The 12,081-nt window shown below is 43.0% G+C and overlaps 1 protein-coding gene across 4 annotated transcripts in view; it reads right to left on the minus strand.

Annotated features, from left to right (window-relative positions):
- The window catches only part of LOC106084006 (bifunctional heparan sulfate N-deacetylase/N-sulfotransferase), a 575,726-nt gene extending 566,211 nt beyond the window's left edge, over positions 1–9,515 (minus strand). The window contains exons 1-2 of one of the 4 annotated variants that reach the window (XM_013247393.2): positions 9,367–9,515; positions 8,172–8,944 (exon numbers count right to left, since the gene is read on the minus strand). The gene's annotated coding sequence lies outside the window, so the exon portion shown is untranslated. Of the gene's footprint in view, positions 1–8,171 lie in introns of all 4 variants that reach the window. The other 3 variants (XM_013247392.2, XM_013247395.2, XM_059361288.1) reach the window with 3 other exon arrangements.
- Positions 9,516–12,081: the final 2,566 nt, after the last annotated feature.

A 12,081-nucleotide genomic window follows, 5' to 3' on the forward strand; every position in this document is an offset into this window, starting at 1 on the left:
CTCCGAACTGCGACGGGCTGTCTCCTCAGTTCTCATGTGGACCACCTCCATCAGGAGACAAAGATCCTACCAGTGCGAAGACATAACTACATGCTGTCTAAGCAATACCTTTTGGGCTGTTATCGCAGAAATCATCCAAATCATCATCTTGTGGATAGATATCTACCGCCCAGAAGCCTTAAGGTAGATCTACAAGAGAGAACCTTTAGATCAAGCGGCATATCAGGCATGTCTAGACAACATTCATGCAGATACGGTAGCAGATGCGGTAAATGGCTACCGAGTGAATGTAGTCCTTGGAGAATGACCGCCTCTCATTGCACCTGAAGAAATTGACTTCCCCCGGCAAACCAGAGTAGTTCTGGCTCAATTACGTTCCGGCAGATCCATCCGCCTCAACTCCTACAATGTCAACGAAAGGGGTGAGCTGCTTATTGAATCTATTATAAGTTGCAATCTGGCGATTTGTAATAAAGGGGATAAATCGACCTTTATTACCAGGAACAGGCAGGAGGTACTAGATATTACCTTTATATCGGAAGATATAAGTGGAAGAATATGCGACTGGGAAGTGTTGGATGACCACAGCTTCTCTGATCATCGTTATATTAGTTTTAGCTTTGGAGAAAATACTGGAGTATTGGTCCCTCGGCTAAACAGAAGAAAGGCGGATTGGGATAAATTTCGGCACAATTTCGGCACCACTATCCCTTCTAGACTAGAAAAGGAAGTGGAAACTACGGAGGATATAGACATAGTGGGGAAGCGGATCACAAAGGCCCTGAATGACTCGCTTGTGTTAGCATCCACTAGTACAAAGCCAAGGGGCAAAGAGCGAACGCCATGGTGAAACACAGAGGAAGGACTGCATAAAACTCATCAACAGAGCAACAGCCCGAAGAGCAACACACGATTGGGACATTTATAAGGCTAAGCTAAGAAAATATAAGGGCGAGCTTAGAAAAGCTCAGAACAAATCCTGGGTAGAATTCTGCAGCTCCTTAGAGGATACATCTGAGGCCTCTAGGCTAAGGAAGATTCTGTCCTCGAGACCTATTACGGTGGGGTATATCCAGAAGTCAGAAAATGTATGGACCATGTCTAGTGATCAAACACTAGAACTACTCGTTGATACACATTTCCGAGGAAATTCTCCAACGGCCAACGTGGCGCCAGAAGAGGTTGTCACTGATATGCATTCGTCGGAGGCCATTAGGGAAATTGTGCCTGAGCCGAAAATCCTTTGGGCGATAAGAAGTTTCGACACCTTTAAGTCGCCAGGCCCTGATGATGTGTCACCGAATGAATTACAAGCTGTGTCTGATAGACTCGTTCCCTGGCTTAGGGAGATATACTCTGCTTGTATCAGAATGTCATATATATTCCTGTGGGATGGAGGGACACGAAGGTCATTTTCATTCCGAAAGCAGGAAACCCGTACCACACGAAGGCGAAAGTTTTCGTCCTATTAGTTTGTCATCCTTTATGCTGAAGACTCTTGAAAGTTTGATAGAAACTAAGGGCAAAGATCCCTGGAGATCGCCTGTCGCGGGACCAGCATGCATATAGTAAAGGCAAATCCACTGAAACAGCCCTTCACGACCTAGTCGGCTACATAGAGGGTTCTCTCGCTGCCAAGGAATCTGCAATGGTAGCATTTCTTGACATTGAAGGTGCTTTCAATAATGTAAAACCGACGACAATCATGAAGGAGTTGGAGTTTCTAGGCATCAACTCCACCGTAAGAAAATTTATTAATAACTTACTTACTAAAAGATGCATTACGGCAGGCTTGGGATCTGTGGATTTAACAAGATGGGTCCGCTGAGGAACACCACAAGGAGGTGTACTGTCTCCTCTACTTTGGAATATAGCCATTAATAATATATTATTGTCTCTGGAAGAAAAAGGCCTAAAAGTGGTCGCGTATGCTGATGACGTGGCAATTGCGCTTAGGGGAAAGTTTCCCAGCACTCTAAGGGATATAATTCATGCAGCTTCACGTGCAATAGCAAAGTGGGCTACCGAAAGTGGTCTGGGTATAAATCCGTGCAAGACAGAAGTATTTCTTTCCAGCAGGAGATACACAAGTTGCCTACAGTAGAACCTTTAGAAAGCGCAAAATACCTGGGTGTTTTGCTGGACAGTAAATTGAAATTCAAATCCAACATTTTGGAAAGGACAAGAAAGGCCACTCTTGCCTTATACACCTGCAAGAGAGCCTTTGGCAAAAGTTGGGGATTTAGACCGCCTGTCATGCATTGTGTATATACTGCAGTTGTCAGACCTATAATGCTATATGGTGATGTGGTCTGGTGGACAGTGCTTTAAAAGTCCGCCTACTGCTTAATACTTAACCGGATGCAAAGGATGGCTTGTTTGTGCATCACAACCGCATTGAGGACGACACCATCTGATGCACTGAATTTGTTGCAGGCAATGTGGATTCAACCCTACCTGAGCCGCTTTATGATAAAAATTACTGTACCACTATTCCTGATAAAACCGATTGGAACTACGACATCCCTGGTAACAGAAGTTATATAGAAATCTATACGGATGGTTCCAAACTAAACGACCAGGTGGGCTTTGGGGTGTACTCTAAAGACCTAGAACTGGCCCTATCGAAAAGGTTACCCAACCACTGCAGTGTGTATCAAGCAGAGATCCTTGCAATTAAGGAAGTGGTGGGATGGCTAAGATATAATGTCATTACGACAATTGGCAGAAATATCTTCTGAGACAGCCTGGAAAATGTATTTCTAAACACAAAAACCGCACTCGAATGTCGCAGGTCTCTCAACGAAATGGCTGAACAGTTCCCAAGATCACCTATTCTGAGTGCCGGGCCACAGAGATATCCCAGGGAATTCTAAAGCAGACGAGCTTGCGAGACTAGGAACTACCTTACACATTCCAGGGATACTGGAATCTGTGGGTATGCCTCTAGCGACATGTAAGCTAAGTTTTCAGGACCAGGCCCGAAGGGCAACGAATGATAGATGGTCACAAAAAGGGGGCTGTGAGCATTCCGAAACTATGTGGCCTTATCTAGACTTGAAGAGGTCAACTGCTGTGCTGTCATTCACTAAAACAGACGTCTCAGTCAAACGAGAGATCGGTTCATATGGCCGCTATATCTAAATCTGGACCGATCTGGACCAAATTGAAGAGACTGTCGACTGGCCTAACACAACTCACTGTCCCAAATTTCAGCAAAATGGAATAATAAATGTGGCTTTTATGGGCCTAAAACCCTTAATCGCCGGATCAATCTATATGGGGGCTATATCAAGATATAGTTCGATATAGCCCATCTTCGAACTTATGGACAAAAAAAGAATCTGTGCAAAGTTTCAGCTTAATATCTCTATTTTTAAAGACTGTAGCGTGATTTCAACAGACAGTCGCACGGAAATGGCTAGAACGTCTAAAATGTTTACGTTGATCAATAACTTATACACCTTATAGGGTAGGAACTGGATATTTCGATGTGTTGCAAACGGAATGACAAAATGAATATACCCACATCGTTCGGTGGTGGGTATTAAAAGTAAACTACAATATGCCACGCTGGCTTACAAAAACTCATGTTCTGTCAAAATTAGATAGGGTAAGGGACACACGGAGACACCGGAATCTTGGACTAATGACGATGATCGAAGGTTTATAATAACGGAGGAGCTTCAAACCATTTAAGTCACCCGGACCTGATGGAATATTTACGGCGTTACTACAGAAAGAGGCAGACCATCTGGCGCCTCGGCTGGCCAAAATTTTCACAGCGAGCCTAGGACTTTCATATACTCCGAAAGCCTGGCAGGAGGCAAGGGTGGTGTTTATACCCAAGCCCGGCAAGGCAAGTTATGCGACACCAAAGGCCTACAGACCCATAAGCCTTACGTCCTTTCTACTCAAAACCATGGAACGTATTGTGGACACCATGATAAAGAGTATGACATCCAGCGGACTGCTCAAATACAAACAGCATGCCTATGTCAAGGGAAGGGCGGTGGAGACTGCCCTGCACGAGGTTGTGCATAAAATAGAAGAATCCTTGGATGCCAAAATGTACACCCTGGCGGTATACATTGACATCGAGGGGTCTTTTAACAAGGTGCGGACCGACACACTGATCCAATCCTTAAACCAGTACAGGGTGGACCCGGTCCTTAGAGACTGGATACACCATATGCTAAGGAACAGGTGGATAAGTTGTGTGTCCCATGGCATAAATACAAGGGAGATAGGGGCACAGGGCACGCCACAGGGGGCATTTTATCGCCACTCCTATGGTGACCACCATAAATGACCTATTAAGGATGATGACTGAGGAGGGATTTGAACTCGTCTGCTACGCAGACGATGTTAAAATATTTCTAAGGTATAAGGATCCGAACGAGCTATGCAGAAGGGCCGAAAGTGTCTTGCATATGGCATATGACTGGGCTAGACCCAGAGGACTTAATGTTAACCCAGAGAAGATTGAAATCTGTCTGTTCACGAGGAAGACGAAGGTGGGCGAATTTAACGCACCACGTTTTCTCAATAAGACGATTTCGATATTTGACAAAGTCAAATATTTAGGTGTGATCTTGGACAGGAAACTGAATTGGAAGTGTCACATTCAGGAGCGTACTGAGAAGGCTCACAGATGTTGGCCACTATGTACATAGGCCGTAGGCTTGAAATGGGGCCTGAATCCGAGGATAGTCAACTGGCTTTACAGGAGAGTGATTAGACCAATACTTACTTACGCCTCAGTAGTTTGGTGGACTGCTATGGAGAAAAAGTGCAACATAAGGACCATACAACAGGTTCAGAGAACATGTTGTCTTGGCATAGGCGAAGCGATGAGGACCACGCCCACTAGGACACTGGAGACTATTCTAGATATCCGACTCATTGACATATAGATTAAGTGTGAGGCAACCACTACGACTATGAGACTTAAGGCGATGGGAGAAAGGATTAAGGATGGGAGCAGCTCATACCATGGCGGTATAATCGAGGCGACGATAGGAAACCTGGAAGGAAGTGGAGATGTTTCCGATCGGATACCTGAGATGAACCTTGAAGTCGAGTGCGAGGCACTGCTGCCATCGGCACAGTCTTGGATTAACGGATCCCTAGTATTGCCATCTGGAAGATCATGTTACACGGATGGATCAAAGCTAGAGGACAGAGAGGGCCAGGGTATTTACATTGAGAACCCAGGGACTGAGATCTGTTTTAGACTGTCTGGCCATAATACCGTCCTACAGGCGGAGATCCGAACGATCGTGAAATGCATGAGGTGGTGTGGTGCTAACGCCGAGTGTGAACAACTTTACGGACAGTAAAATTGCCATAAGGGCAATACCAACCAGGAGGGTAAGGTCACAAACAGTCTTGCAGTGTAAGAAGGAGATTAACGACTTCTCTGAGGATGATAAAATCCGCATTGTTTGGGTGCCAGGCCATAACGGAGTAAGGGGAAATGAAAGGACAGACGATTTGGCGGTGAAGGCCAGAGCACTGCCGTCAATAAACTTGGTTAACCCGAAGCCTTTCGGGTCGACGCAGTCCGAGTTAAGGGAGTGGGTGACGAATGCGCATGCAACATTGTGGAACAGCGAAACGGTCGGTAGGATGGAGAAAATCCTATAGCGGGGATCCAGATCGTGAGAATACGAGGCTATTACTGAAAGGAAGCAAGAAGGAGGTCAGTATAGCTATTGGTATCATAACGGGACACATAGGACTACGAGCTCACTTATGTAAAATCGGTGCGGCAAGTGATAGCATGTGTAGGGCTGCGGGGAAGATGAAGAGAAGTTGGAGCAGTTCCTTTGCCATTGCCCGGCTTTCGCGTCCAACAGATACCGGTACTTAGGTGGAGACACAATATCAGACATGAACCAACTTAGGGGAGTGGTATTAAAAACAACTAAGGATTTTGTAAGTAGCACGGAAATCCTAACATAAAATTTTCTTTTTAGAGGTTACTTTACAGTTTTTAGAGCGCACAACAAGCCAATTACTGGCTTAGGTATATGTCCATAGTGGCATTGGGCGGATTAATATCTGCACCCTCTTTCCAACCTAACCCAACCTTTCCTAGATAATGACCATATGCTTTGAAAGATCAGATTGAGGGCTCCACGTTTTGCACGTCTTGTACGGACATTTCCATTGCACCTCCTGATTTCCAGAGCCATCTATGGCGGAATTTAAATAACCAACGGCCACCTTGTTCCCGCGGCGATCGGTCCTTTGGACCGGAACGTGCTTGCTCACATACAGGAGCTTGACGAGAATTGCCACCTCTGCATGAAAATGTGGCCACAACAACAGGATTCATTGCACAAACCCCAGAATCAGCGAGCTGAATCTCGAAATTAAGAGGGTAGTCAACGAACATAAGCGGAATACGTGGCTGAAACACTTGAGACAATATAACCTTGGTACCGGTTTTGGCAAGCTGTGGTCTACTCTTAACTGACTCTCGAACCCCGGAAACAAGGGTGACAGGACCTCAGTCACTTTTGGCGATATAACTGTGACAGAACCGAAGAGATCCGCCAGGTTGTTCAACCGCCAATTTATTGAGCATCCCGAGAGAGACAAGGCTAGGAGGAGAGCCATTTATGCTTATCCGTGGTCTCCAAGTCTATGGACAGTCGAGTATCTTATAGCAGTCCCCAACCTGTCAAAAGGGAGTCGTGAAAATCGTTCTCCCTTCTCTCATCATTAGCCAAGACGCTTGAAGGACTACTGCTCCCGAGCCTCGTTGTAGAATTTCCATTCGCTGAGCATCAGCATGGATTTGGAAGACTGCATAGCCCAACCACTGCTTTGCATGCCATCGCCGCACACATTTGCCGTGGCTTCAATCAGCCCAAGTCATGTGATAGTGCGGCCCTCGTGGCACTGGAAACTCTCAGCCATGCTAAACTATTTGAGAAAATCACCAACACGTCCAACCTCTGTGTGGTCGTTAGTCATTTGTGGAATTTTGAAGTCGAGACCCCGTAGAATGAAACAGGGAGCTTCCCAAGGCGTGGTGATATCTCCGGTACTGTTTAACCTCTACCTATTCTCTATTCCACCCTCAACCCTCCAGACGGCATCGAGATCTTATCATATGCGCACGATTGTACGATAATGGGATCAGAAGATAAAAAAAAAGATGTGACCGAAAATTGTACTTAGGAGCCAGCTTTGTGGTAGGTAGGCGAATCGGATAACTGCCACACATTCAAAATAGGTGCGAAATACCATTGCTGCCACAAAATGAGTGCTAAGTCAAAACTACAGTAGTCAGCAAATATCTCATGCCACCATTTTCAAAAAAATTTGTTTAATATTTTTTTCAGAAGCTCTTGCTTTGAAAATAATTCATTCTACATGGATATCTACCTCAAGTTTCTATGCAATTGCCACAAAGAAGTACTACTACAATATTTCCAGGAACTTCCTAACTTGAAGAATCACCTTTTGGATTAGTTTTCTGTGATCAAAGGCGAGAACGATGCCAACAACATTGGCTTGAAGCGAACGGCCATAGAGGCAGAGAAAAGCTGACAAACGAGTTTTATTTTTTTTTTTATTTGTTTTATGTTTTTACGTGGGTGTCCGTCCATCCGCTTCAGTGTTCGTGCTGCATTCGAAGCCACCACAAAGCAAAGAAAACAACAGAAAATGTAAACAAAAGCGCAGAAGATGGAAACAAATAACAAACAGACCAAAAGCCGTTGCCCATTGCGATTGTTGAGTTACAAAAGCTGCTTCGCTGCTGCAACGAAGTAGCAAGACAACGACCGACCAGCCCGCCCCAGTCAATCCGGCACTTCTTGTTGTGGAAACTTTAAAAATTATGTTATCAAACACAATTCCGCCATAGAGGGCTGCTGAAGACTGGTATGGATGTATTCTCAACCGGAAGGTGAAGGCTCGCACATTTAATCATACACACACACCCACACAGAGAGAAGCATGGATTGGAGGGCCATGGCTTGACCATTGCCGCCTCATACAGAAATGTGACACCGTGCACAAATCGAAGCGCAAAGACAAAAAGAAAAAACAAACGAACAATTAGGTAATGAGCGGACTAGGCCTGATAAACGGCATTAAACGTGACTGGAATGAATGTAAACAACAAAGAGAACGAGGCAAACAAAACTTACCATAATTAAATGTGAAACATAATTCTGAACGCACAACCGCGGCAGCATATGAAAGAGGTAACCCAATGACTGACGAATTGGTAGATAGAGTCAATACAGCCTTAATTCTGTGCGTATATTTTATAGAACATGCCACACTACTTGGAGAGTAACCTATGGAGAGGTTAATGGGGAGGTGCACATTAACGAGAGTAAAATCACTCACAGGTTGACTGACGACGGTCTGCTGTTGTGTTTAATGTCAAGTTATGCAGACTGACACATTCGATGGTGTTTTTATTTCGTTTTGCTTTGTCCGTTCTGTTCGCGTGTGCTCTTTATCGTTCGCCCTCTATGTTTTACGTTTTGTCTGTTACTTTGCACAACCGTTCTCTCTCACAAACACACACACACACATTTCTTTCGATGTTTTTTTGTGTGTAATATTTTTACAACTTTGCACGTAAATGACACCGGAGACGCCGAACTCTATTGACTTGACCACCGACGCATTTGCAAAACGAAGGGCAGTAACAAATTTGGGGGGATGGTTTTAAAATACCCACCCTGGTGCACACTATTTTTACGTTTCTCTTTTCAATGACATTTCACGTGCTTACACAAAAGAGCAACAACAATACCAACTCTAATTGCAAATTGTAAACATTCGGCTTTGGGAATGTGGGATAATTTGGAAATTGATTTCTCCCGGCCACAAATTCAATTCTAATCAGCGCATTTACGTCATTCACCACACTTTCGTTTAGACATATCACCGTCGCACAAGGTATCCCCTAGAAGTGGGAAACACGAAAAACGTCGAAGTTGTTAAAGACACAAAACAAAAACATCGACACACAAGCTCCCATACAGTATATACGATGGGTATACTGGGAGCAACAACACAAGGCAGTTGCACTTTGAAACTGCGAATTTCTCAACATTCGTTAAATTGCCAATTTATTTTACTCTATTCCAATAGTAATTCCATATATTGCAAATAATTCGAGACAAAACAACGGATCCATCCATCCATACGTCATATTTGTATATTTTTTAACATTAAGCTTTTTTCTTTATTCTGTGTTACACACGCACTCACACATCCATTCAATCGTTTTTTGTCCCTTCTGAGATACGGAGGGCGAATCACTTCAGGAACATTTCTTTCAATGGCTCTTTAGACTTTAAACAAATAAATGCCAAATTCTTTCACCAAATCACTTGTTATTAAATAAAGTAATCAATGTTTTCTAAATTACTGCGAATAATGAATTGCATCAAAATTCAAATCCATTTTTATACCCAAGAAAACAAAAAAGCGAAATCACACTTCCCGACTCTCAGACATTCCTCACGCACGACTAAACGAAGACAGCCAAAGAAATGTTGACACTGGCTGAGAGCAGGGATGATAAACATGATTCTTTTGGCACTAAGTACTTTTTCACATACATTTATCGCATATAAAAGTGTCCCCTCTAATCGTTCAGTACTCATTTATTTACGAATTGTGGAAAATGGAGGAATGGCCGTACCTGAGAAAAGTAATTGTACAGGGAATACTTTGGAATCGTCAAAAGAGTGCCCAGCAAAATTAAACTTTTTGAAAAAAGTTCTTTAGGTCATTTCCTTTTTCACCTTCAGCTTAATTTGATCAAGAGGTTACATAGCATTAAAGTTAATAAAGTTTTCTATTTCAAAATGTAAAGAATTTTTGCGTTATGTTCTGCAAAAATCAACCACATTTTGAGAATTATTAGAGAGTACCATTCCATTAAATTTCGTACCATTGCAACAATTCTATTTATCAACCCTGTGTACGTTGATTTTAACGGCGACAGAAAGACTCTACTTTGTACTCTCTCACGAAAGATAAGCACAAGGCATAATTGTATCATTGTGGAATACAGTTGGATTGCAGATTGTAGAAAAAGTATTACTGAGCCGAGTTAAATAAAATTGCCATTATGGCCGTCAACCATGGTGCCGAAGGATATAAATGCGAAATGTTGCCAGATGGTGGATATAGATCTCTATTGGTGGATGAATGTTGCAATATTTGTTTTTTTTTTAATTCCACCTCACCTAAACTTCCATTGAAAAGGTTGGTATTAAATAAAGTTCGTCCACCTGTAGAATTTTTCATAAAATGTTGTGTCACTAAGGGTTGGTTGTTGTTGTAGCAGTGAGTTATACACTGAGTCGGCAGCCCTTGCCTATGAAGAAGTCCATCGGGTCAATCCGGTACGTACAACCGGCTGCCATGGGATTGACCAAGGGTTGGTATTCTGTTCTGCCTCCGGAATAGTCGCGGAAATATTTAATTGTTCCGCGAGCGGAAATTGACAGTTATGTTTTATTTCTATTTTCTTACCAAAAGACGTTTTTTTTATTTGCACTTATGGTTTTATTATTTTTCTTTCGCAAATAAATAAAATAAAAAGAAAAAACGAAACTTTAAAAACAATAAAACTAAAATGATGCCGACAATGATGTCAAGCGTTGCCACTAAAATTTCTTTTTGCTATTGTCCTCACTATAAACAGAGTAATACTTATTCATCTATTTTCCTCTAGCGTTTCGCCGACGTTTTTTTTTTGAACAGAATACTCAGCTTAATTGTAGATGTTCAGTGAAATCTGCTTCTCGTATTCATTTTTACCCCAAGAAAGCACTATTTACAAGCAAAACACTAGGTCTGTTCGCGTACTTTTGCAGTAAAAATTTGCAGAAGAATAAACACCAAAAAGGGTGAAAAAGGAGAAGAGTTGGCATTTGACCGAAATTCGGAATGGCCAGTGATAAAAGTTAAAGACACAACATGTTTGAATTGCTTTCGATATTTTGTTTTTCATTTTATTCCAACTTCAAAGCAAAAGAATTTTGATTCGAACAAATGCCGAATCAAAACAGAAAAACCCGAAAATGTTGCAACCCTCAATGTGATTCCAATTGGAATACATCGAACAGGTTGTGTCTTTAACGTGAGTTTTTACTTTATTGGTAAGACTAAGCAGAAACCCACTCTTCTTCTTTTTCACGCTCTTTACTCCTTTTTGGCCTTCGTAATACACCATCCCGTGCAGTATAGACCTATCTTGCCTGCGTCTGGCTCTAGTGACCCCAACATGGAGTGTATGGGGATAGCAATCAAGTCCGTACTGCCGAGAAAGAGTTATACAACGTGTACATACCGCCGGTTGGTAGTTGTAGCCAAGCTTACAAGCCGAAAATACTGGGCCACAATCGTCTGGTTCTAGAGACTTTGATGCGCATCACACTTCATGGCAATTATCCCTAGGTTACGATCAGCGGGGTAAAGCTTTGGCAGAGTCGATTGAAAGATCCACGTTTTGCACGGTGAATGAGGGTGCCTCCACCAGAATTACGGGGAGATGGAGCAGTTTACCAGACATTTCTATTGCATCCGCAAATATACAGGATAACTATGAGCATCACGCAGGTCGGAACTTTGAGCTCCAATCTGTGTGGTATTCTTCGTTATGACGAGAAGCTCACGTGGGAAGCTCCATACGGAGTAGCTGCAACGGCAGTCGCGGACAATCAACGGTATCGAGCGGAGAGTCTCTCACAAATACTGAGTGCCTATGATGCTCGATATGACAAGGTGAGTTATTGGCGTCTTTAAATAACCAATGGCCACCCTATTCCTGTGGCGATCGGTCCTTTGGACCGGAACGAGCTTATTCACATACAGGAGCTTGATGAGGATCACCACTTCTACATGAAAATGTAGCTACAACAACAACCTGTAAAAATGGTAACAGTCTTAAACCAATCAAAGCGTCAAGAATCAGCGTCAAGTTGTTTTACATGCATTTTATATGGGAAAGCAAAAAACCACCGCGGCTAGAGTCAGGGTCTAGCATCATGACGCTGAAATAGAATCTATCCATTTTTTTCTCAA

Source organism: Stomoxys calcitrans, chromosome 1 (assembly GCF_963082655.1).
Source record: "Stomoxys calcitrans chromosome 1, idStoCalc2.1, whole genome shotgun sequence".
In the NCBI taxonomy this organism is placed as follows: domain Eukaryota; kingdom Metazoa; phylum Arthropoda; class Insecta; order Diptera; family Muscidae; genus Stomoxys; species Stomoxys calcitrans.